Source organism: Carettochelys insculpta, chromosome 6 (assembly GCF_033958435.1).
Source record: "Carettochelys insculpta isolate YL-2023 chromosome 6, ASM3395843v1, whole genome shotgun sequence".
In the NCBI taxonomy this organism is placed as follows: Eukaryota; Metazoa; Chordata; order Testudines; family Carettochelyidae; genus Carettochelys; species Carettochelys insculpta.
Window position 1 is genome coordinate 85287116 of NC_134142.1, and position 24172 is coordinate 85311287.

The following is a 24172-nucleotide window of genomic DNA, read 5'->3' on the forward strand; positions in this document are numbered from 1 at the left end:
GGCGGGCAAAAACAAAGCTTGCACAGCTCAGATGATCCTGGATTTCCACATCAATGTCGACTTCAGCAGAACGATGACTTCCAAGGTATGGGAGGTGCTCCATATTTTCCATAGTCTCCATTTACTTCAATAGAAGGTGCATGAGATTGTTGGTAAAGGTTGGTGGAAGACCTTGGTCTTGGTCTTTATTACGTTCACTTTGAGGCACAGATTCTTGTACGCTTCAGTGAAGGCATGTAAGATGATCTGAAGGGTTGTGGGAGAAAGAGCAACAACCTTATTGTAATCTGAATACTGGACCTCTATGACTGAGTTTGCGGATGTCTTGCTTTTAGCCTTCAGTCTCCTGAGATTGAAAAGCTTCCCATTCATTCTACAGACAATCTTCACACCATCTGGAAGCTTGCCATCAATGAGGTGAAGCATCATGGCCGTGAAGATGCAGAACAGTGATGGGGCAATGCCTCAGAATTGCTTGACTCCCATTTTGCCCTCAAAGGGATCTCTTTGGGATCCATTATTGCTCAATACTGTGGCAGTCATGTTGTCATAAAGCAGCCTTAAAATGCCAAATAATTTTTGAGGCAGCCAATCTTTGAGAGGATGGCTCACAGGGCACTACGATTGACTATTCCTAATGGCTATTAGGGAACATGGTCAGGGACACAAACCAAGGTCTAGGGTATCTTAAACTATGACTACTAGAAACTGTAACTGGATGACCACGGATATGAAACTGCAGAGGCACTGAGACCACTGACAAGGGAGAGTTAAATCTGCTCTACAGACTTAGCTGAGAGACAGCTGGCTTTTAGCTCATGCTGGAGAAGCACATGGCTTTAGTCCCTAAGGTCTCAGATTCTTTCCTCCCTGCTGACAACCTGAGTCCCTCAGTCTTACAGATGGATCACTTGATAATTGGCCTAGTCTATTCATTCCCTCTGAAGCATCTGGCACTGGCTTCTGCCAGAAGACAGGATAATAGGCTAGATAAACCATTGGTCTGCTGAATGTTGTCTTATATGTTTAATGAAGATAAGTGTCTCCAAAGAGTTTACCAAAACCAGCTAAACATATGAAAACTACAACATGCATTGTCCACCCTAGCATTTTAACACAATCCCTATCTTCTATTAAAGATGAGTCCTCAGTAGAAAGAAATTGGGATTGCTGTACATCATTGCCAAAATTACGAGAAACTTTTGCTCATACACTGAAATGAGCATATTTTGACTTGATATTTTGGCTTCCAATATGTTGAAGAAAATTCAGTGTATTTCTATCCTCAGCACTTTCATGGGGTATTGTGAGACTTTGGGAACTTGTAAAGTTTGGCACCATATTTCAGTTTTGCTGTAAATAGTTATAAAGAATTTGAGATAGTTTTGTTTCTTTAGAAAAGGAAGAGTTCTTGAGAAAATAAAGACCTTTAATGAAAGTTTCTCTACAAATAATAATCTGAGCTGTCACAGTTTGGTGAAATGTAAGAAATATTGTGTAATGTTCACAAAACACAACACAGAATGGAACAAAATCTGAATACATAGGGACCAATATTTGATGTAACATAGGACCAGAATTTACACCAGGCTAAAATGTGCATTTTAAAATTGCATTATCCAGAGTGATTTGAAACAAAGACAAACTCATGCTTGCATTCAGCTGTGCTTTTTCACAAAAAATATACAGTGAGAGGAAGAGCAACAGGAATTGATCTTTGAGCTCAGAACACTGTGAGGGAAAATAATTCATAGTTTCAAGTGCTTGTAGCGCTTCCCATCACTATTTTGCTGTCACTGTATCTCCTGTCATGGTGTGGTAAAGAGCTCAGTGATAAAGCAACAGAAGTACTTCCAAGGTCAACAGACAGAAACATACTGTTCTCTTTATATTTGTTAATAGGCCATAATAATTTGTTATCAAACTAAAAGCAAGCCAGTCTGTCAGACTGCAGTGGGGTAACTGGCAATGTTTGCATTACTGTGAAGAATTCATCCTCTGCTTGACTACGAAAATATTCTTGATATATTGGGATATGAAATAAAAGGGGCAGAATATCCTCAGTGCAGTCAGTGGAATTTGATTGCCTTGAGGACCTTGCAGGATCAAGTCCAGTGATAGTCAGATACAGTTCATAATATTCTTTTTAAAGTATTCTGGAAGGGAAACTAACATTTAACATCATTATTTTGTCCTAAAACTGGCAGTGCCCCTGTATGTGTTGAAACATCATGTGGCTACAACGACAGAAAGATAAAATTCGCATATGACCTGACTTGTGCAGTTCTCAGTAATCCGTGAGGCTGCTGAGTAGATTGAAAAGTCAGACATTCTGGCTACATCTACACTAGCATTCCTCTTTCAAGAAAGGCATGCTAATGAGGGAAATAGAAAATGCAAATGAGATGCAGCTATCTGGCACCTCATTTGCATATTATTCCTTTGAAAGAGCTTCTTTTGAAAGAAGAAAAGCAGTCTAGATGCAGGTCTTTCAAAAGTAATCCCCATCTTCAAAGGAACCCTTCTTTCTGTTTTTTTCTTTTTTTTCAGTAAGAAGGGTTCTTTTGAAGATGGAGTTTACTCTCAAAAGAGCTGCATCTACATGGCAGTGGCTACACTAGCAGCCCACTTCCAAAAGGGGGGATGCTAATGAGCCACTTGGGCAGATGCCAATGAGGCACTGCCATGCATATGCAGCACCTCATTATCATAATCGTGGCCGCACACATTTCAAAAGCGCCACTTCTGAAATGCACACTGCCAGTGTAGATGGGGGCCTTCAAAAGGAACCCCCAGATTTCGAAAACCCCCTCTTCCCAAAACCAAATGATAAACCTATTAAATTATTCTGCATCTCTGAAGGAAGGACTTGGGGTTGTTCTGTACAAGATTTATAATCCACTAAGCCTCTAAAAATAAAAATAATCAAAATAGTATGTACAAAAAGTTCTAAAGGAAAACACCTCTGATAAAATCTTTTGAATATCAGTCAAGAAAGGAGAGATGTCAGTTCAATCTCCCTGGTCTGGCACCCTCAGGAAATGAGCAGTCCCGGACCATGTATTTTGCTGGATGAGGACAGGTCAATTCTGCCTCCTGCTGGTGTTCCAGACTCTGCTCCTGGGCTCCCCTCCCCATTGTTGCCTGCAGCTCCCTGGCTTCCCACCTCCCAGGATCACTAGCCCATAGCTTACAACCCCAGCCACCCCTCCACAGCTGCAGCTTCCCTGAGCTACAGCATCCCACCTGGCTCAGGGCATCTTCTCCATGATGAGGTATCCCGCCTGGCCATCCCTAGCCACTGTTCCCAGCCTAGGGTGAGGGTCTCTCTTTGCAGCTCCTAGCTTTGCTGCCTGGTCTGTCCCCTCCTTGTCACCAGAGCAGCTGTAGTTACCCTATCCTGGGCTCCTGATGCTCGTTTGGCTTTCCCCCTCCTCCTCCCAGCCCCAGGGCTCTCTGGTCCTAGCAGATCCTTAGTCGGGCAGGGCCATGGATGTCTCTGGATGAGAGAATGATGGATTTGGGTGGCTCAGCCTGTGAATTTTGGTGATCAATAAATAGCTTATCTTGATCTCTTAAAATGATTATTATTCATTTTCATCAGAACACTACAGTAAACCCTCAATTTTACAGACCCAGATTTAGCAGACTTCAGGAATAGCAGACCCCTCATCGTCCATTAAATCGAGGGTTTACGGTATGGAAATCACTTATATCTCTGCATTTTGTATTCTAAACTCTAAACAAGGTTGACATAAATCATAATATTGGAATAGCTTGCTCCCTTTTCTTCCATACTTTGTGATTGCTAGTGAATGGCTGTTTTACAAGGACAGAATTCTGGTCTCACACAGTGTAATTTCTAAAATGCCCATGATTTAAGTTGATCGCTCAGGAGCTACATTAATAAAATAAAATATTTTAAACATTAATCTTTCAATCAAAGCCATAGATATTTAGGACAATTATTTTTTTTCCTAAAATCTTCAGGATCCCCTAAAACTGATAGTGACAATCTATGTGTAGATTGGAATCATCTTAGAATAGTAATAATAAATTGTGTTCATATGATGGAAATCTTAAAAAATACTTTCCTTCTACCACCCTATTCTGTTTTGTGACTTGCACTAGCCATGTTCTTTGTATGAGCGACAAGTAAAACCTATGCAAAGTTTTATGCTCCACTGATCCCTCTTTCATGGCCATTGCAGTCTTCTGAAAATTGTGAAGATGTGCTTCAGGGTTTCAATCCCAATGTTTCTACAAAGTTTTAACCTGATCCTAACTTAAATGGAAGCAAGAACAGTCCTGTTAAATTATCATATCATATTCATCCTCAATAGTCAACATTGTCTAGCACCATCTGTTTCTCAGGATGATGCAAGAAGCTGTTCACTGGGCAACATTAAGATAACATATTTCAAAAGGAAATCTGTTAGCCTTCAAAAATTAGAGTTTAGGTAAAGTTATGAAGCATGTGGTTTTATATCCATAACAAAACAAAACATTTCCTTTTACAGCCCTGGCTATGTTTTTATCTATGTAACTGTCTGATCCCTTTTTTGTCTTGTTAAGTTCTTGTCTTCAACGAAATTTGGTGGAAATGAATTCTACCATCTATGCAATAGTAAATCTAATGCCCATCCTCTTAAGCCATGAGCCATGAAAGTGCTCCCAAATACCACCCAGAAGTATTCCCCAATGAGACAGAAACAAAAAAAATCTCAGACCCCGTTCTCTGAAAATCAGACTTTTTTGAGATAGGAGAATGATGAACTAACTTGTTTTCATACGTGCATGAGTTTCTCTTCCTCCTGGTTTCAGCAGGCATTAGAAGGAACCAGAATACTGTGCAGCTAGCACCTAAAAGATACCAGAAATGTCACAAGGAATTCAGCCTGCAGATGTGGTGACTGAAGAGCTCAGTTCAGCAGTGTTCCCCAAATTAGTCCCAAACATCAAACCCATCCAACTAGCCCTGGTCTTCAGGCATCTAAAATTCCTGAGATTTGTTGTATGAAAAAAATCCCAAAGAGCAGATATAATAGGGCAGTGTGGAAATAAAGGTTCACAGGCTCCCCATCTCTGTGACCATCCTTATTGCTTGCCCTAGTGCAATTTCATGATGGTGGATTGAGACTAGCAAATACATAAAACCTCTGGCACATGGGTCATTTCAAATGGGTTTGTGATCCAGTGTAAATGTTTATACAGGCCTGTCCAGGACGTTTGGTTAAGTAGCAGAACTACTGCACACCTATCCAAATCTCCAAAGCTTTTCAAGCAGTTTTGCCTATGTGTGATCTCTCTTCTTCTCCTGCTTCCTGTTTTTGTATATTTATCATGGTTAGTGCCACAATAATTTCACTCTGTCTGGTTCTACAAGCATATGCTGCAAAACATAAAGCAGTGATATATGGCCTTTTGTGGCTAGTAATTTTCTTTTCAGTATTATCCATATTTTGTATTAATTTTCTCATTTGTAAATAGTAAGCTCCTGCTCACTGACATGATGGAGCTAATAGACTCTGCTTAAAGATGAGTATGAGGTTAAACAGAGCCTAAATTATCTAGCATTTCAAATCCCCAAAGACCTCCATGTAACTGCATGGATTTTTGTCTCCTTTTCACTCTTGAATCTTTGACTTTGATCTTCCTACCAAAGGATCCTAGCCCACTGCTGGCAAACACCAATTAGCTGAGAACAGTGCCACTGCCTACTGCTGTGCCTGTTGTTATGTCTATACTAAAGAGTTATTCCAGAATACTTCATTCTGGAATTATTATTCCAAAATAAGATATTCCAGAATAATGCATCTACACTAGAGAGAAGCCCCCAAAATAAGCAAAATCTATTCCAAAATATTGTATGCACACATGAAGAAGCCTATTTTGGATTAGAACTGCTGGGAGTAATACTTCCAGGGGCTCTCATCTGAAAGACCATTTTACACAGCTGAGTTATTTTGGAAAAAACTCTTTAGCTATGTCTACAGCAATCTTTTGAAAGGCATTCTTTTGGAAGGCACCATCCAAAAGGTTGTCTTTTGAAAGTGTGTGTGTCTACACACAAAAACTGGATCAAGTCTGCGATCCACTCTTTCAAAAGAACACTCAGCTCTTTTGAAAGGGAACAACCACACAGCCACAGGCTCTTACAAAAGAGTAGAGCAGGAAACACCATGGAAGGGGTTGCATGGCTGACAAACCCTTCCAGGGCCTGCAGCCAGCTGCTCCCTTGAAGGGCCCCTCCCAAACATGCCCCCAACCTCTGCACTCATTCAAGCCTACAGAGCTGTCACAAGCCCTACAGAGCCCCTGCACGGACCCAACAGTGCCTGGAAGCCTGCCCAATGGCCCCTCAGAAGCAGCTCCTGGTTATTGAGCTGACCATCCTCCATGCCATGGTCAGGCATCTGGCCGCGGTCCTCACTGCAACCCTCCCACTCCTCCTGTGGGTGATCCCCCTGCTGGGGCCCTAGAGCTCTTTGACTCTGAGTGGCACCCCCACCACTCAAGTGACCCAGCATCTCTGGAGCCACCACAGCAGCTGTGACTATTGGGAGTGCCTGTTGCTGGGGGACTGGGACAATGCTTGATTGCTACAGAATTCCTGAATGAGCAAGCAGACTTTCCAGGGTTTCCAGACTGTCACTGGCTCAACCCTTCCTTGAGGCACCAGGACACCCACATGAGCCCTGTGCTCCGCCTTGAAAAATGGGTGGTGATCACCATCTGGAAGCTGGCCACTCTGTACAGATACCAGCCCATGGGGCACCAGTTTGGTGTGGGCAAGGCCACCATTGGAGCTGTTGTCGTGGAGGTAAGGCATGCTCAGATCACAAACCTTGCACAGGGAGTTGGGGAGGCAAATCCCAGGCAAGGAGGACCCTTGGCAGCTGGGGGTAAGGAGGGAGGAGACAGGAGGAAGAGGGTAAGAGGGACAGGCCGGGGGGTAGCAGGATGGGATGGGGCAGGGGGAAAGGGGCAGAGGGGCCAAAGCCTGGGCATGCCCCTTCATGCTCTCACGAGGCTGCACACCTTCCCTCCCATGCAGCTTTGCACACCATCGATGTGATGCTGCTGCACGGGGTCATCCACATGAGGGATGTGGACACGGTCATCATGGGACTCGCAGTGCTTGGATTCCCGAACTGCTTTGGTGCCTTGGATCAGACGCACATCCCCACCCGTGCCCCAGAACACACTGCTGGAATACACATCTATAGAAAAGGCTTCCCCTTGGTAATGCTCTAGGCACTGATGGACAGCAAGGGCCACTGCTTCGACATTTATGTGGGCTGGGTGGAATGGACACATACCTGTATGTTCTGTAATTCCAGGCTCTGCTGCTGCATGGAGGCAAGGACATAAGACCAAAGCAGAGCACTGAAGGGCATGGTGGATTACATATGGGACACCTCTCAAAGCTAATAAATTTAAAGCTCCACACTGACCTTTAATTGAACTTCTTAATTCAAGCTTGATGCTATACCCGTCAGGTAACAGAGATATTGTAATCCCAATATTACTGCTCCCAAAATCAAGCTAATGGCATTAAAAGTGGAGAGAGTCATGTGGTAATATCGAGCTAACTGCCTTAAATTCAATTAGTTTGTGGTGTAGATGCAGCCTTTACTACAAAAAATATATACACACCTGAGTCTTTGTTCTCAGAAGGAAGCAAGGAACAGTTTCTTAACTTATAGCTCTCAAATTGCAACACAAACACAAAACTTACCTTCTAAGTCTATATATTTTCCACAGTTACACTGAATTTACAGGCTCAGACTCCAGCTCAACTTTCTTGCCTTTCTCTCCTCCTCTGACTGCTCTTCATTTTGTGTGATCTTTCTTTCTGCTCTCAATACACTCAAAACATAATTTACCAGAAGCTCCTAGGGAGCTTCCCCCCCATTTTTTTCCTCTCTGGGGATTTATGCTTAATTTTATATTAACTGAAACCGGAGTTCACAACTATTAACTTCAGTGAGTTTTAACTCCACCTGTAACAAGGTTTTGCAGCACAATGTATAACAATATCACCATCCAGATACAGGCATAAAATGGTGACACCCAAACCACGAGAAACAGAAAAAAATAATATAGCAAATTAAAAATTATACAAGTTTAATTATTCACACAGGTATTGAATCTTACTGTTAAGATGTTTTCACATCAACGCACAATAATTTTATTTTGCATTGTTTTAAAATAATCACACCATTGATTTTTTTCTTCCTGGATTTGCTTTCAATCTGACCCCAAACAATGCCTACACTTCTGTGTAACTTGCTGTCCAGGGTGGATCCTGTCCATTTTGTTACAATGGTAGGTAGTAAAGAGTGTTGAAATGATGAAATAATGGAAGAGGAAGTTTCATACTGGCACATGAATTCCAGCAGATCTGTCCAACTTAGCCACTAGCTACCATCTTCATCCTTATGAGCACCTCAGGATTTGAACTGAATAATTTCTTTTTTATAGTCTTCTGGATGATTATTGTCATTTAGCATCATCGAATTTCTTGCAGGGCCTCACATAACGCTCCCAAGTTTATTTCTCACTGTGTTTATGCAGTTTTGATACCACTGAGTGTCTACCTGCTTGCTGCTGGACCCAAGACATCCAATTGCATGAAGCTGCTTTATGTGACTACAAGAAAATACAATTATTTGCAGTATACTCCTCAGAGGGATTTTGATACGTTCTTTTTTTCGCATCTGCTTACCACAGGAGTCTTTGTTATAAACCCCTATATATTTTTACTTATCCACAATGAAGGTTTGAAATAACTTATAAACCTGGAATGTGTTGGTTCATCATCCTAGGTATACTACCTCCCCCTGTGTGAATAATAATAATAATAATAATAATAATAATAATAATAATAATAATAACCAAACAATGATCACCACTTCAAGAGAACTGAGTCTTTCTCAAACAGTCATTATAGAATGAAAGGATGGACAATACTTTGTAGTATTAATTTAGTTGGAACAAATGAGCCCAAAGATTCAGAGGTGTTAAAATGATCATATCACTATCCAGCATTTAACAGGATTAGCCAAGGTTTGGGATCTGACATGTAGAGAAGTCAGCTTGCTTGGCACCATGAAATATACAACATTAAGCAATTTTAATCATTTATGAAAAATACAGAAGACAAGCTAAAAACTAGGTTAAAGCATTTAAAATGTAAACAACTACATAAGACTTTCATTTTAATAACACCTATTACATTTAGCTCAGGGGTAGTGAACCTGTTGCCTGTAGGCCAGATCCAGCCCACTGCTTCAAAAAGTCTCCAGCATGTCACGATACCATCCACTGGAAGCCCCAAGTCTTGGCAGTCCCATGCAGAGTGGGAGCCATGGGTGCTGTGCCCTGTGGCATCTCAACATATGGACAATCAGAGAAGTTCAGCATGCTGTCTCTAACGCTGACTCCACAGCTCCCATTGGCTGGGAACTGCAGCCAATGAGATTGCAGGGATGATGTCTGTGAGCAGTACACACTGCATAAAGCTGCCAGACCCCTATGCCCTAAGGGAGCCTCCCTTACCCTGCTGCCAACTGGGAGCGGCCTGATGTAAGTGCTGCCTGGCTAAAGCCCACACCCAAGCCTCCTCATGCACTCTAACTTTCTTCCAGAACTTGAACCCCCTCTTTCACTCCAACCCTGAGCTTGTCTTGTACACAGCCTCCTTACCTAAGCCTGCACCCTGTACCTCCTCCTGCACTTCAACCCTCAGCCCTGAGATGTCTCCCAGCTTGGATTCCCTCCTGCACCCAACTGCCTGCCCCAGCCCACAGACTACTCCCATACCTTGAATTTCTCATTTCTGTCTTCATCCCAGAACCTAGTGGAAACCCTGAGCCTCTACTGTCCCCTCACACCACCCCCGCCCCCAGTGGGGTCATATGATATTTTCCATAGGTCCATAGCTCCTGATAGAAAAATGGTTCTTAACTCCTGCTTTTAGCTGGAAAGTGTTTTTAAAGGGAACACCCTCTTGTCCTCTCTCCCTGACATGCTTTTAGATGGTGTTAGGGATAGTAATAACTATCCTTTCAGAGGAAACTAAAATATATGAGTTGAGATGGGCTGGAACTATTGCTGCTAGAATCGTGCTAGTTACAGTCCCATCTTGTTTTCTAGAAGACAAGTGGGAAAGAAAAAAAGAGCAAAAATGCTGGTGGTGTTTTTCACTTGTAAGCACAAGGTCTAAGTAACCACTATGTTATTTGGTAAACTTGTACGAGCATAGGGCTTTTCAGGGTTTTGCTGTTACTTGCCTCTTTGATCATAGGCTTAGAGCAATGTTGCCAAACATACAGTCTTGGCCAAATAAGCTAGACTTTTATTAAACAGAAAACAAAAGAAGAGGGACATAAAAAAGAAGGTGAGGAAGGAAAAGGCTACACAAAAGGGCTGTGGGAGTTGAGAAAATGTCACATCTAAGATGGTTTATTTAGGCAGAGTTGGTGGGTACTCTGATGTCATCTGAGCCCAATGAATTCAGGATGTCCCTCAGGATTAAGTTGATGAGGCCCATCAATGTCCCAGGATATCACAGTGCCCTAGGAAATGGTGGGGATGGCATCCATGTTAGTGAAACTGTCAAAAAAAAAGACTTGGAGGGTCAGATGTAGTGGTTGGAGCAGCGGCAATCAGGACTAGTGTTTTGTGTGGTGTCATCTGAACTAGGTACCACAGCTAGGGGTTTGAGATGGAATCCGGAAGCAAAAGCATGGTCAGAACATGGCATGGATTTAGGACTATCCTGGAGCAAGGGCAGGACTGTAGCAGGACTGGGAACAAGACTGGAGTCAAAGCATGGCAGGATCAAGCTAAGGTCTGTGGAAACTGTTACCCCTATCTGGAGGGAGAGAGTTTCAGGCCATGATGTAATATTCTCCAGACTGAGATTCTGTTTCTCTTCTGAGGTTTATATACTTTCCCTAAATGTCTCAGGGCAGTTTGTGGCTCATGGGTTGACTCATCACCACAGCTGGCTTAATCAGGTTCTAGTTCAGGGCAGATTTTACTTCTCCTCACCCTCTCCATCCTTGCCCCCTACTCCTCTGTCCCCAAAGGGTGCATCCTTAGTTTACTTAGGTCCACATTCTTGGGTTGAGATTAATGGAATTTTCAAGAGTTCAGGTGCATGTATGCTACTAACTTGTTCCTGTGATTTCCAAATGGTTTAGCCCATTCCCAGCCCATGATGAACATGAGTCATCTTCTGAAGGTCATAGAATCCAGATTCTGTCTCACTGTATTTTAGTCCAGACATGAAACCATGGGTGAGGGATGGGATGGAGTGGTGTTTGAAAAGGAAATCTGAGCAAGGAGTTATCCACGTATTTCTTGAATAAGGAAGCTCTGAATATTGGATTTATCATTGTGACTTGGGGTAACTGAGCTTCAAGTCCATTGGTTGATTTGTTGAATTATCTGGAAAGGGCCAAGTTAACTGTGGTCTCATTTCTTTGATGGTTAGGAGGTATCCAAGAAGGAACTGACTCCGATGACCAGAAAAAGAGGATCCTCTTGTTGTTGGAAGTCACTGAGTAATTTGTAGTCCTCCTTGGTTGAGTTTAAATAAGATTTCAATTACTCTTGATGCAGTGTAGGTGTTGAGCAAAATCAGAGGCTGCAGAGATGCAGGAGATTAATGGTATGGATTGATGAAACAAGGGTAGAACCCATAACCAGCACTGAAAGAATTTTTTGAGTTGATTTGAGATTGGAGTTAGTTCGAACAAATTCAGCAAAAAAATAAAAGTAAGAACCAATCATCTGCATGGTATATAACAAAGTCGTGCAGAAAAAGTGCCAAAATTTGATTTATGTGTTCCTATTTTGTGTGGGGAGTCAGCAGATGAAATAGTTAGGGTGACGTCCAGGAGTCTGAACAATTCTCTTCAAAATGGGAGATAATTTATGGCCCAGGATCAAGTATAATGTTGTTTGGCAACACATGGAGCTTTGAAGATATGAATGAAAAATAAATGAGTCATCACTTCTTCTGTTAAAGCTTCTAACAAGGAACAAAGCATTCTGTTTTGTTGAAGAAGTTGATTATGACCAGTATAATTTTATAGACCTGAGAAAAAGGAAAATGAGTTATGAAGTCCTCTGAACTAGATGCTCAGGTTTAGAGTAGAGTGAGAAATAGGATCAGGGCAAGGGAAAATGATGTTTTGTTAAAGGGCTATGAAAGCTATTAATATTTATACAACACCATATTTTAGGGATATTTGATAAATGTTGAGGAAAATAACGGGATGACAATTTGCAGCTGACGTCAAGCACAAGAAATAAAGACAAATACTTTGATCTAGATCAGGAATGGGAAAACTAAGACTCACAGGCCTTGAGCTCCTGCTGGGAAGAATGATCAGTGGGTTCGCCCTGATCCAGCACTCCAGATAGGCAGTGGGGTCAGAGGCTTGCCTTGCTCCATGGGGATCCTGGAAGCAGCAATGTATCCTCCCCGGCTCCTACAACAGGGGTAACCAGAGGGCTCTGTGATGCCCCTGTCCCAAGTGTTGCTTCCACAACTCCCACTGCCAGAGAATCACAGCCAGTGGAGGCTGTAGAGGTGGCACCTATAAATGGGATAGGGCACTGAGCAACCTGGCAATGACATGCATGTACTTCCAGGAGGTGCTTGAGGTAAGCACTGTCTGCAGCCTGTGCTCCTGACCTCCAGAACTTGCCTCCCCCATCAGATTCCTCACTCCCTCCCACACCCCAGCCCAACACCAACTTCCCAAGCCATTTGCTGCTTGCTTAATAAATTTCCATATCCCAATGGGTGCCTCAGTCCAAAAAGTTTGCCCACTCCTACCCAGACCCTCAAAGGTATTTGGTGCCTAACTTCCTAAACTTTATATGTTATGGAGATGGACAGACAACAGATAGAAATGGAAGGGATAATGATGCTTTTTAGTATTGTGGATAAGTCTTACAGAGTAAATTCTACTATTTTACTGAACAAATACTAATGAAGTAGGGAAAGGAGCAAAGATGACTACAAAAAAGTAGGTGTGTAGGTTAAGGCGATGTCTACACAGCAGAATTAGCCTGTTTTGAACTAGCACAGCTACACACATATTGCATTTCAAAATAGCACTCAGTTATTTCAAAATAGAGCATCAAAGATGCAAGAGAGCCTACTTTGGAAGAGAGCCTTGAATGCACTATAGCTTACTCTAAATAGCCCCTATTCCCTGTCTACACAGCCCCTATTTCAAAATAGGCACTATTCCCCATGTAATAAGGTTTACCAAATTTGAAATAAGCCTTTAGAAACTATTTCAAAATAGCCATTGCACTGTGTAGATGCTTGCAAAGTTATTTCAGAATTGCGACTACTATTACATTTGCCGGTTTTCTGAACAATTTATTCTCTGCATGCCAGTTGTGATTAGAATCTGTGCAATCTCACCTCTTACTAATTCTAGAAATATTAATTGGGTATCTTGCTTAGCTTTATTTATTAAAAATAAGCTACTGGTTATGGGATGACTTTGAAAAATTGCCTTTGACAGAGTGTTTAAGCCTAGAGCCACAGTCTTGTGTCACAAAGCATTTGTTAGCCAATATTCCATTAATTCACACACAAATAATTTGACATTATGCATGCTGACCTTTGCAGAACATCCTCCGTTTTCTTAACCAATGAATTTTACATGTTTTTATTATCAACTGTGATTTAATTTCCTAGACATCAAATTAAACTCTGCTAATTTTAACATTAAAAGGATAAACTGTTTGGAAATGACTTCTTGCTACATTTAAGAGCCCAGAACACGTTACATTAGGAAACAAATTAAGAAGGAAGCTTTTCACTTAAAAAACCTTTCAGGAATACTTGTCATAATTTATTTTATTGAGAGAAATGATAAAATAAAACCAAAGCCAATTAGCTATTAAGCTGAAATACACACATAGCACATGTGAGACACACTGCAAGCTCAGAGCACTCTCAAAGGGGAAGTATAGGAAAAATTACTATGCATTTAAAATTAGGAAAATTATTGGCCTCATCCAAAATCTATTAAAATTGTTAGGTGTGCTGTTTAAGAAAGATTTGTTTCTTCATATGTTTATAACTAGAAAAATTGCCATTTTTTGGCATGTGCTTATAGCACAGTGTATAAATCATTGGTAGAAATAGTCAATATATTTCATCTAGAACAGTTTTCCTTCAGAAAATTCTAATTCAAGAAAATAAAACAGTTCAAATGTAACATTGATTTTGTTAACTCTTTTTTTTTGACAAAGCCTTACTGAAATATTTATTTTGGTGAGATCAAAGGGGTTTATATTGACTGTTTTATTTTAATATGTGTTGTGAGAAGCCTTGGCCCGTTCCATTATAATAAGAATATAAGTTTTGTAACTTTCAGTCATTGCTAGTATAACCTCTTAAGTTCTGTAACTGTCTGCAAGCTTTGTACTTACTCACATAACCCTTGAGCTTTGAACCAGTCCATCATGTGATAAGGGAGTGTGAATAGCAGAGTGGCTACGTCTACACGTGAAGCCTATATCGAAGTAGCCTATTTCGATGTGGCGACATCGAAATAGGCTATTTCGATGAATATCGTCTACACGTCCTCCAGCGCCGGCAACGTCGATGTTCAACTTCGACGTTGCGCAGCCCAACATCGAAATAGGCGCAGCGAGGGAACGTCTACACGCCAAAGTAGCACACATCGAAATAGGGATGCCAGGCACAGCTGCACACAGGGTCACAGGGCGGACTAGCGCTTCCAGGGCAACAGCTAGCCGCTCCCTTAAAGGGCCCCTCCCAGACACACTCAGCCTGCACAGCACGTGGTCTGAGGAGCCGTAGGCACACAGACCCCGGGCGCCGCAGTCATGGACCCCCAGCAGCAGCAGCAGCAGCAGCAGCAGCTAGAGATCCACCCAGCCCTCCCGGCAGGAGCAGGGCTTGCCCTGACCCATGCCATGTGGGAGGCAGCTGAGCACCTCCTTGCCCCAGGGGAGGAGATGCCCCCAGGGCAGCAGGGCTCAACCCCTACCCCTGCAGCACCCCGCTCCACCCCCCGCCTCACATGCCGGCGGCTGTGGAGCTACCCCACCAGCACCGACTGGTGGGAGCGGCTGGTGCTTGGGGAGTGGGACGACGACCACTGGCTCAGGAACTTCAGGATGACCCGCCAGACATTCCTGGAGCTGTGCCAGTGGCTCACCCCCGCACTCAGGCACCAGGACACTGCCATGCGGCGTGCCCTCAAAGTGCAGAAACGGGTCGGCATCGCTGTCTGGAAGCTGGCCACTCCGGACAGCTACTGATCCGTGGGACACCAGTTTGGTGTCGGCAAGGCCACCGTCGGGGCTGTCTTCATGGAGGTAAGCGAACCCACGGGGGGAGGCCAGGGCTGGGGGGCCAGAGCAGGGGGGCCAGAGCAGGGCAGGGGGGGCAGGGCAGGGGGGCCAGAGCAGGGCAGGGCGGCCAGAGCAGGGCAGGGCAGGGCAGGGCAGGGCAGGGGGGCCAGAGCAGGGGGCCAGAGCAGGGCAGGGGGGCCAGGGCAGGGGGGCCAGAGCAGGGCAGGGCAGGGCAGGGCAGGGCAGGGCAGGGCCACGCACACCCTGCTCACCCCTCATTGGTGCTGTCCCATGTGCTTTCTCTGCAGGTTGTGCGTGCCATCAACGCCATGCTCCTGCACAGGCTCGTGAGGCTGGGGGACCCAGATGCCACCATCGCCGCCTTTGCCACACTGGGCTTCCCCAACTGCTTCGGGGCTCTGGATGGGACTCACATCCCCATCCGCGCCCCGCATCACAGTGGAGGACGATACCTCAATCGAAAGGGCTACCATTCTGTCGTCCTGCAGGCCTTGGTGGACAGCCGGGGACGTTTCCAGGACATTTACGTGGGCTGGCCTGGCAGCACCCACGAAGCCCGGGTTTTCCGGAACTCGGGCCTGTGCCGCCGGCTGGAGGCGGGGACCTACATCCCCCAGCGGGAGATCCCTGTGGGGGACACCACCATGCCCTTCTGCGTTATCGCAGATGCGGCCTACCCCCTCCGGCCGTGGCTCATGCACCCGTACACGGGCCATCTCTCCGCTAGCCAGGAGCACTTCAACGAGCGCCTGAACCGTGCGCGCCAGGTGGTGAAGCGCTCATTTGGCCGCCTGAAGGGACGCTGGAGATGTCTCCTGACCCGCCTGGATGCGGGCCCCAACAACATCCCCCAGATTGTGGGTGCCTGCTGCGCCCTGCACAATTTGGTCGAGAGCAAGGGGGAGACCTTTCTCCAGGGCTCGGCTGTGGAGGCCGGCAGGACACACGTCCAGCCACCTGCTGCCCCCAGTCGGCAGGTGGACCCCGAGGGGACCCGGGTCCGGGAGGCCCTGCGGGCCCATTTCGACGAACAGGCCACGGGGTGAACTCTGCCCAGGCCCCCTACTGCCTGCTCCTTCCTCCCCCACACTCCTGCCCCAACGCCCACACCATGGAGCACCCCACCACCCCCCCCCACTTGTCCTGGACAAATGACAGCACGCACTTGTGGCTGAACGTAAATTTTTTTTTTCCTTGCCGAAACTTATTTTTTTCTTTCAGAAATTTTTTGTTTTTGATGTAAATAAATATATGTGAACCACAAACAGAAAAGAACGAGGTACAAACGTTCAAGAAAAGCAATATGTACAAAAATAAAACAATCCAAAGAAACAACTGTGTGCCATAAATAATAAAAAGAAAACCAGGGAGGATAAAGGGGAGAACTATTTACATGGGGGGGACGGGGCAAACGGGGGGACCAAAAAAACAGGGTCCAACTATATACAAGGGGGGGGGCCACATCCCGGGCCCCTCGCCCTTATAGCCCGGCACTGGGCGTGGCTGGCCGGGAGCCCCGCCGCGCTTGCAGCCTGGTCCGTGGCTGGGTGGGAGCGGGCTGGACCGGAATGTATGGGGTCTGGCGAGTGTCAGGTGGCTCCAGGGGTCCCTCGGCGCTCCGGCCCTCGCGGGTGGGTGGCGGGGCGACGGCGGATGGGCTGGCGACGGGCAGAGCAGCTGGTGGTGGGGCTGCAGGAGCAGGCAGGGTGGGCGATGGTTCGGCCGGCGCGGCATGGGGTGCCAGGTAGTCCACCAGGCGGTTAAATGTCTGCATGTAGGCCCCCCATGCCTCCTGGCGCCAGGCCAGCGCCCACTCCTGCAGCTGGAGGTGCTGCTCCGCAACCTCCAGCTGCCAACTGAGGATGGCCAGCAGCTGGGTGTCCATCGCCATCACCAGTTGCAGGCGCAGGGTCCGCCGTCTATCCCGTCGTGGGGCCGGTCGGTCCTCGGCCGAGGGGCTGCCCTGGAGCGAGGGTCCCGGAGGGCTCTCCGGGACGACTGACGCCTCGCTGGCGCTCTCTTCCGGTCCTTCTGATGGTGCAGGTGCAGGACACAGGAGAGGAGGCGGGGAAGAAGAATGGAGACAGGCGTTAGTGTGGGCCCCGAGCTGTGGCCTTTGTCCCCCCAGCCCTGTGCTGCAGGTTCCCCATCTCCGTCCCCAGGAAATGCTGCTGTGATGGATGGGGTTCAGGGGTCCCCCTGCCCTGCACCCCATCCCCTGGTGGGAGCGACTCTCACTTCACCCCGCAGGGTCTGAGAGCAGGAGAGGTTTCTTAGGGCACAGATGCCCTGTTTCTGCCAGGAGTGACAGCACCAGCTGTCGGAAGAGACAGTCCTTCCAACCCGTCGTGGGGAGAAGACCCCAAGGGGGGCCCCTCTGGGATGCAGCTTTCCCCCTCCTCAGGCTGGCTGCCTACCAGCTCTCCCTTCCCCTAGCCTCTACCTGTGGCCCCCGCCCTCGCCCCCCAATTCCAAGCCAGCTCGGCTCCTCCCTCCTGTTTGTTCAGGGCAGAGGTGTCACCTGCCAGCTGTAGCCCCACGATCATCCTTTGCCCCTGGGAGCTCCTCGGCTCTTGTGGCTCATATATAGCCTGAGTCTCCCTTTGGCACTCCCCCCACTCCATCACATGCTGCTGCTGCGGGGTGTGCCACCCCCTCCTTCCGGGGGCCCTTCGAGGTTCCGCTCCCCCCTGGCCTGGGGATGGGGCATGGCACTGTCATGCGGGGTCGGGGGGGGCAGGGTCTGATGGCTGCAGTGCTGTGAGGGCCATGGCCCTGGTGTCCTTGGGGCCATGGCCATGTGAGCATGTGGGGGGCCCTGGACACATATCTCTTACCCCTGCCCCTCAAGCCCAGGGGTGTCCACTAGAGAGGGGTACCTACCTGTTGGTCCGCTCCCACGGTCCGGAGATCCTCGGGGGGGCGGAGGCCCTGCTGCTGCTCCGGGATGGCAGGAGGAGGATCTGCAGGCTGGATTCTGCGGAAGAGGAGCCCCCCTCCTCCTCCTCCTTCTGCCGCGATGTCCCGGGGGTGGCCTCCGGGGGGGGCCCCCGGGGTGCGGGGCTTGCCTCCGGGGTGGACTCCGGCTGCAGGGCCTGCTGGGGCTCGTCAGTTGAGGTGTCAAGGGTGGCCGGAGGGGAGGAGGTGTGCCGGGAGCCCAGGATGTCCCTGAGCTCCCTGTAAAAGGGGAAGTGACGGGGGTGGCCCCATATCGGCTGGCCGCATCCCGGGCCCGGGAGTCACCCTGCCGCACCTCCTTGACCTTACTCCTGACGTGGTCAGGAGAGTGGGCAGGGTGACCCCGGGCAGCCAGGCCGTCGGCCAGCCGAGCGAACACATCCACGTTCCGCTTCTTGCTCCCCATTACCTGGAGCACCTCCTCCTCACTCCAGAGCCCCAGCAGGTCCTGCAGCTCGGCCTCCATCCAGGAGGGGCCCCGCTGCCGCTTGCCAGCCTGGCTGCCCCTCTGGCTGGGCTGGCTGCCCTGGCTCCCCTTGGGGGGGGTCGCCTGGGGGCGCTGGGGGGGCTGCCGGGCAGCCATCGCAGCTGGCTGGGTCGCTGAGGGTGGTGCAGGCTAGCCGCGTGTGCAGGCTGCAGCCTGCACGTTCCCTCAGCTTCCTGCAGAGGCAGGGAGGGGGAGGGGACCTTTAAGGGGCCGCTCCACGCGGCCACCAGTGAGTTGAGGGGCTGGAGAGAGCGTCTCTCAACCCCCCAGCTGATGGCCGCCATGGAGGACCCGGCAATTTTGACGTTGCGGGATGCGCAACGACTACACGGTCCCTATTTCGACGTTGAACGTCGAAGTAGGGCGCTATTCCTATCCCCTCATGGGGTTAGCGACTTCGACGTCTCGCCGCCTAACGTCGAAGTTAACTTCGAAATAGCGCCCGACGCGTGTAGCCGCGACGTGTGCTATTTCGAAGTTAGTGCCGCTACTTTGAAGTAGCGTGCACGTGTAGACACAGCTAGTGTGTGTGTGACTGAGTGGAAAGAAACCACAAGACAAGAGAACCCAGAACCAACAGCCAGGTGGTGTCCAATATAATCTGCCCAGAGCAATATCAGAGAAAATCACAGAGGCACCACTGCCCTAAGCATGAGTAACGCAATCAACTTGGCATGCATGTGAAGGAGGAGGCTTGGGCATACAGCTCAGTGGTAGACATAGAAGAGGGATTCTGTGTACTTAAGTGGAGATGCCCAGTTCCAATAAAACAAGAGAGCATGCTGACAACAGGTTGTATGATCAGCTTGCCAGTGCAGATTCATGACTGCAGGCAGAAACACCAGACAAAATATGCTCTGGCTTCTTTTGCTATCTCTTTGTGACTGTTCATTGGTGTGAGTGTATGAATGTGTGCTTGTGGGAATACCTTTGAATCCTTTTCCATTTAATTTCATGGTGGCATTTAATTAATCAGTATGGCTATGGTTACACTGGTGAGTTTTGCCAACAAACCCGTTTTGTTGACAAAACTGGTGGAACATATACACACAAAATGCATTTTGTTGACAGATTGTTGACTAAACTCAGCACTTTTGTCAGCAGAACTCTGCCTCTCAGCCACGAGGCATAACACTGCTGTCAACAGAGTCTATCAACAAAACAGTTGTGTGGACATTTGGGTGGGGGGTGGGTACTTCTCTCAACAGACATGGCTATGTCTACACGTGAAGCCTACATCGAAGTAGCTTATTTCAATGTAGTGACAACGAAATAGGCTATTTCAATGAATAACGTCTACACGTCCTCCAGGGCTGGCAACGTTGATGTTCAACATCGACGTTGCGCAGCACCACATCGAAATAGGCGCTGCGAGGGAACGTCTACACGCCAAAGTAGCACACATCGAAATAAGGGTGCCAGGCACAGCTGCAGACAGGGTCACAGGGCGGACTCAACAGCCAGCCGCTCCCTTAAAGGGCCCCTCCCAGACACAGTTGCACTAAACAACACAAGATCCACAGAGCCAACAACTGGTTGCAGACCCTGTGCATGCAGCATGGATCCCTAGCTGCCGCAGCAGCAGCCAGAAGCCCTGGGCTAAGGGCTGCTGCACACGGTGACCAGAGAGCCCCGCAGGGGCTGGAGAGAGAGCGTCTCTCAACCCCTCAGCTGATGGCCGCAATGGCAGACCCCGCTATTTTGATGTTGTGGGATGCGGATCATCTACGCATGCCCTACTTCGATGTTCAACTTCGAAGTAGGGCGCTATTCCCATTCCCTCATGGGGTTAGCGGCTTCGATGTCTCGCCGCCTAACGTTGATGTTAACATCCAAATAGCGCCCAAGACGTGTAGCCGTCACGGGTGCTATTTCGAAGTTAGTGCCGCTACTTCGAAGTAGTGTGCACGTGTAGACACGGCTAGGGTGTCCAGGATAACAGGAAGCACTATCTACTGTGTTTCTGGGTGCTTGTTTTATCAAGAGAGCTGCTGGCCAGTCTGGCCGCTCTGTCAATGGAGAGGAGCACTCTTCTGATTGGGTTTTGTGTGTGGCCAGAGTCTGTCAACAGAAGTTTTGCTGGGATATTTCAGTGACTTCTGTTGACAGATTGCTGTAATGTAACCATAGCCTATTAGTGTCACCCTGGGTTGGTCTTTAATGAAAATAACATAACAATATGCATATAAGATGTGTTCTTTTGATCATATCAAAATGCAGCACTTATATAAGTTTGGTTTTTAAAGGTAGAAAAAATTATTTTATGGAAACTTTCAAAATTTTAGTTTTGAAAGGAGATTCAAAATAAAAGGGCCTAGACAAGACATATAGTTATTTGCTGCATGTTAAAAGCAGCCCATGGGGAGGCATTTCTTGTGCACAACAACAACTAACCAGAACTAGTAAAAGGAAATTTCAACATTTTGAAAAAAAAATCTGTCACAGACCTATATACCACAGAAGCTCGTGTAAAGCTTAAAAATAGGGTCTACATGTACCTTTTGGTAAGTGGTGCATAGGCCTTATTGTAGCCTTTAAAACAGGGTAGAACTTTACCACTTGAGGGGAAAACTGTTGCTTTCATGGACTTCTTTGGTCAAGGGTACCCTCGGGAACCCTGAAGAATGGGGTTTTGTTTTATGGAAAAAATGTATCCTCCAGGAAGTTTCAGTTGTTTTCAGAATGCTGTGGATGTTCCTTTTCTATAACCCCCATACTCCTCTCTGGTCATGCTTGCCTGAAACTCACCCACTCCTCTTCTAGGACTCTCTTATAACTTGGATTGAGCACTTATCAACAAAATGTCTACTGTCAGGTCCGGACAGGGTGGGGAGTAAATGTTGGTGTGGAGCTACCTAACCTCTACAATACAGAAAAGGGAATACCCATGCACAGAGGTTCTCTTCCATTAACAAGTCTCAGGGGAATGACCTAGGCAACAGTATTTAAAGACAATAGTTTCATTTCTGTAGTTCATATAAAAATCTGATTATAATTCTTAGTAAAGGTATAACTATTTATTTAACTCTACAGAAGGATTAACGGGTATCAGAGGAGTAGCCATGATAGTCTGTAACTGCAAAAACAATGATTTCAGACCCACTTTGTCTTTGCCCACAAAAGCTTATGGCTGCATCTAAACTATGAGATAAATTAAAATTTAAGGCCATTAGCTCAATATTACCAGGTGACTGTCTTCACTGTATATACCGTTAGATCGAATTAGGGTGCACTAATGTCAGGATTACAAAATCGCAGTTACCTGATAGATCTAGCATCAAGCTTGAATTCAGAAGTTCTATTAAAGACCAGTGTGGAAGGGCTACATCTTAAAAAATGAATTGATTAGCCTCCAGAAGTGTCCCTTATGTATCCCACAAAGCCATGTGTGCTGCACCTGGGTCCCAGCTCCCCGCTACTAGAGAGAGCTGAGAAACTGACCAGGCTGCTGCACTCCTGGAGTGGGGGGCCTGCACTGGCCGTTCTAGCCAATGCAGGTGGTTCCAGCCACACAGTGCCAGGCACCCCAGCATCGGGCAGCTTGAGCCGTGGATGGGGCCAGGCACTCTGCTGCCGGGCTACTCCTGCTGCAGGGAGCCAGATGTCTAACGATCTGTAACTGAGTGGACAGCTCAACAGCAACCAAAAGGCTATAAGGCTACCGAAGGCGTTCCACCAGTGGCTAGAATACTGCCCCAGGTTTTACCCCGCGACCTGTGTCGATGCCTACGGGGCCTGGTCCAATGAGGTTTTCAGGGTGTGTGACGAGCTGCACCCGTTCCCCAGAAGAGACGACAGACAAGCGATCAACTTAACCACACAAACGTTTTTTTTTAAAGAAGAGGGTTCTTTTTATAATTAGATATTTCTTTTTATATTTAAATAAGCTAGTTATGTTTAAATACTAAAGATACAACTATTTAACTCCCCTACTATCCTAAGCCTAGCACACGATTTGTATGCTTACAGACTAGTAGCCTTCAATATGATATGGTATTGCAATGACCAGCACTACTCTAAACCCTCCTAACACTTACTTGTGCTCCAGAGGCGCGCATAATGCTCTTCTGCGCGTGCTGAAAGGGAAAAGATTATGACAGAACTGTATATTTATATTTATATTATGTATTATATTTATCTCTCCAGCTCTTCCTGTGGTGGCTGAAGTCGCTCGACCCTTAGCCCAATTACTTCGGGGAGCAGATGTTATAATTATTTATATTAAATTTACCTAAGCTTGTGCTACAGGTTACTACGTTAAATGAGTTGCCCTGCTGGCCAGGCAGGGGAGAGCTCAGTAAATGCACGGGGTTTCCCTTTAAGGTACTTTCCCTTAACTATTACAGATATGGGGTTATCCTGATTACAGGTTGTCCCCTCAATTCAATAATGGAACTGCCTATTTCGACCCCTGGGTACAGGGAGCCCTTTATTGCAGAACCAATTCTACCCTTATGGGGTTAAAATGTCGGGGTTATCCCAGGTAATGGGTTTGCACATGACAGCTCTACCTCTGCTCAATGGCGAGGGAGCTAACAGTTCTGTATACAATATCAATAATAAAACAATAGGCTGTAGCCTAATCTAATCTTCTATCTGCGTGTACAGTTTTCAAGGCTAGGTCGTATAAGACCGCCTCCTGTGCTTTACAATGGCTGTAGGGAGTAGAGGTTACAAATATATGGCGCGCCTAATTTAAACAGTCTCAGAATTCCCAGCTCTGCCATAAACATAGCAGCAACATGGGATAACAATGAACAATGTAACTACTAAAAGAATTACAGATAACAGAAAGAACACAAAGCCTATTTCCATAACTAACCTAAATGCTCATGTGAATGGAGGATGTTGTTAAGATACCTATAAAATCCCGATCTGTCAGTCTGGGTGCTGGGCCCGCAGGTCTCTTCACAGGATGCTAAGAAGAGAAGCCCTCACGGCGCGCTTTTACGGCTGCCGCGGACAGGCAGACAGGAAAGCAAAGGAAAAAGAAGACAGGCCAGGGGGAAAAGGCCAGCGTGGTACACAAAAACCCCCTGGCTGATAAGCCGCCTGCAATTCCACCGCCGGCCCGCAGGGGTCGGCGGCCGAAAAAGCAGGACCGCTTCTAAGGCTCACCAAAGCAGGGCACCTACCGGCGCGTTCTGCTAGGTGAGTCTGCCTCAGGCAAAGCTCTGAGGTCTTTGATAGTGAATTCAGTTCAGTTCAGTTCTGTTCTTCCGGGCTGGAGCTCTTAGAAAAGTCTTCGCAGCTGGAGCTCTTCGAAAAAGCTTCGGCGTCCCGTGGCGGCTGGGGAGCGATGACTGACTTGCAGTTCGCCTTCTCCGCTCCGAATCT

The 24172-nt window shown here is 46.9% G+C and overlaps 1 long non-coding RNA gene across 1 annotated transcript in view; it reads right to left on the minus strand.

The window, feature by feature from the left end:
• Positions 1-24081, minus strand: part of LOC142015441 (uncharacterized) — a 42726-nt gene extending 18645 nt beyond the window's left edge. Inside the window, exons 1-2 of the long non-coding RNA XR_012646152.1 lie at positions 23696-24081; positions 4782-4863 (exon numbers count right to left, since the gene is read on the minus strand). This is a non-coding gene — a long non-coding RNA (uncharacterized LOC142015441). The remainder of the gene's footprint in view (positions 1-4781; positions 4864-23695) is intronic.
• Between the last annotated feature and the right edge of the window lie 91 nt (positions 24082-24172).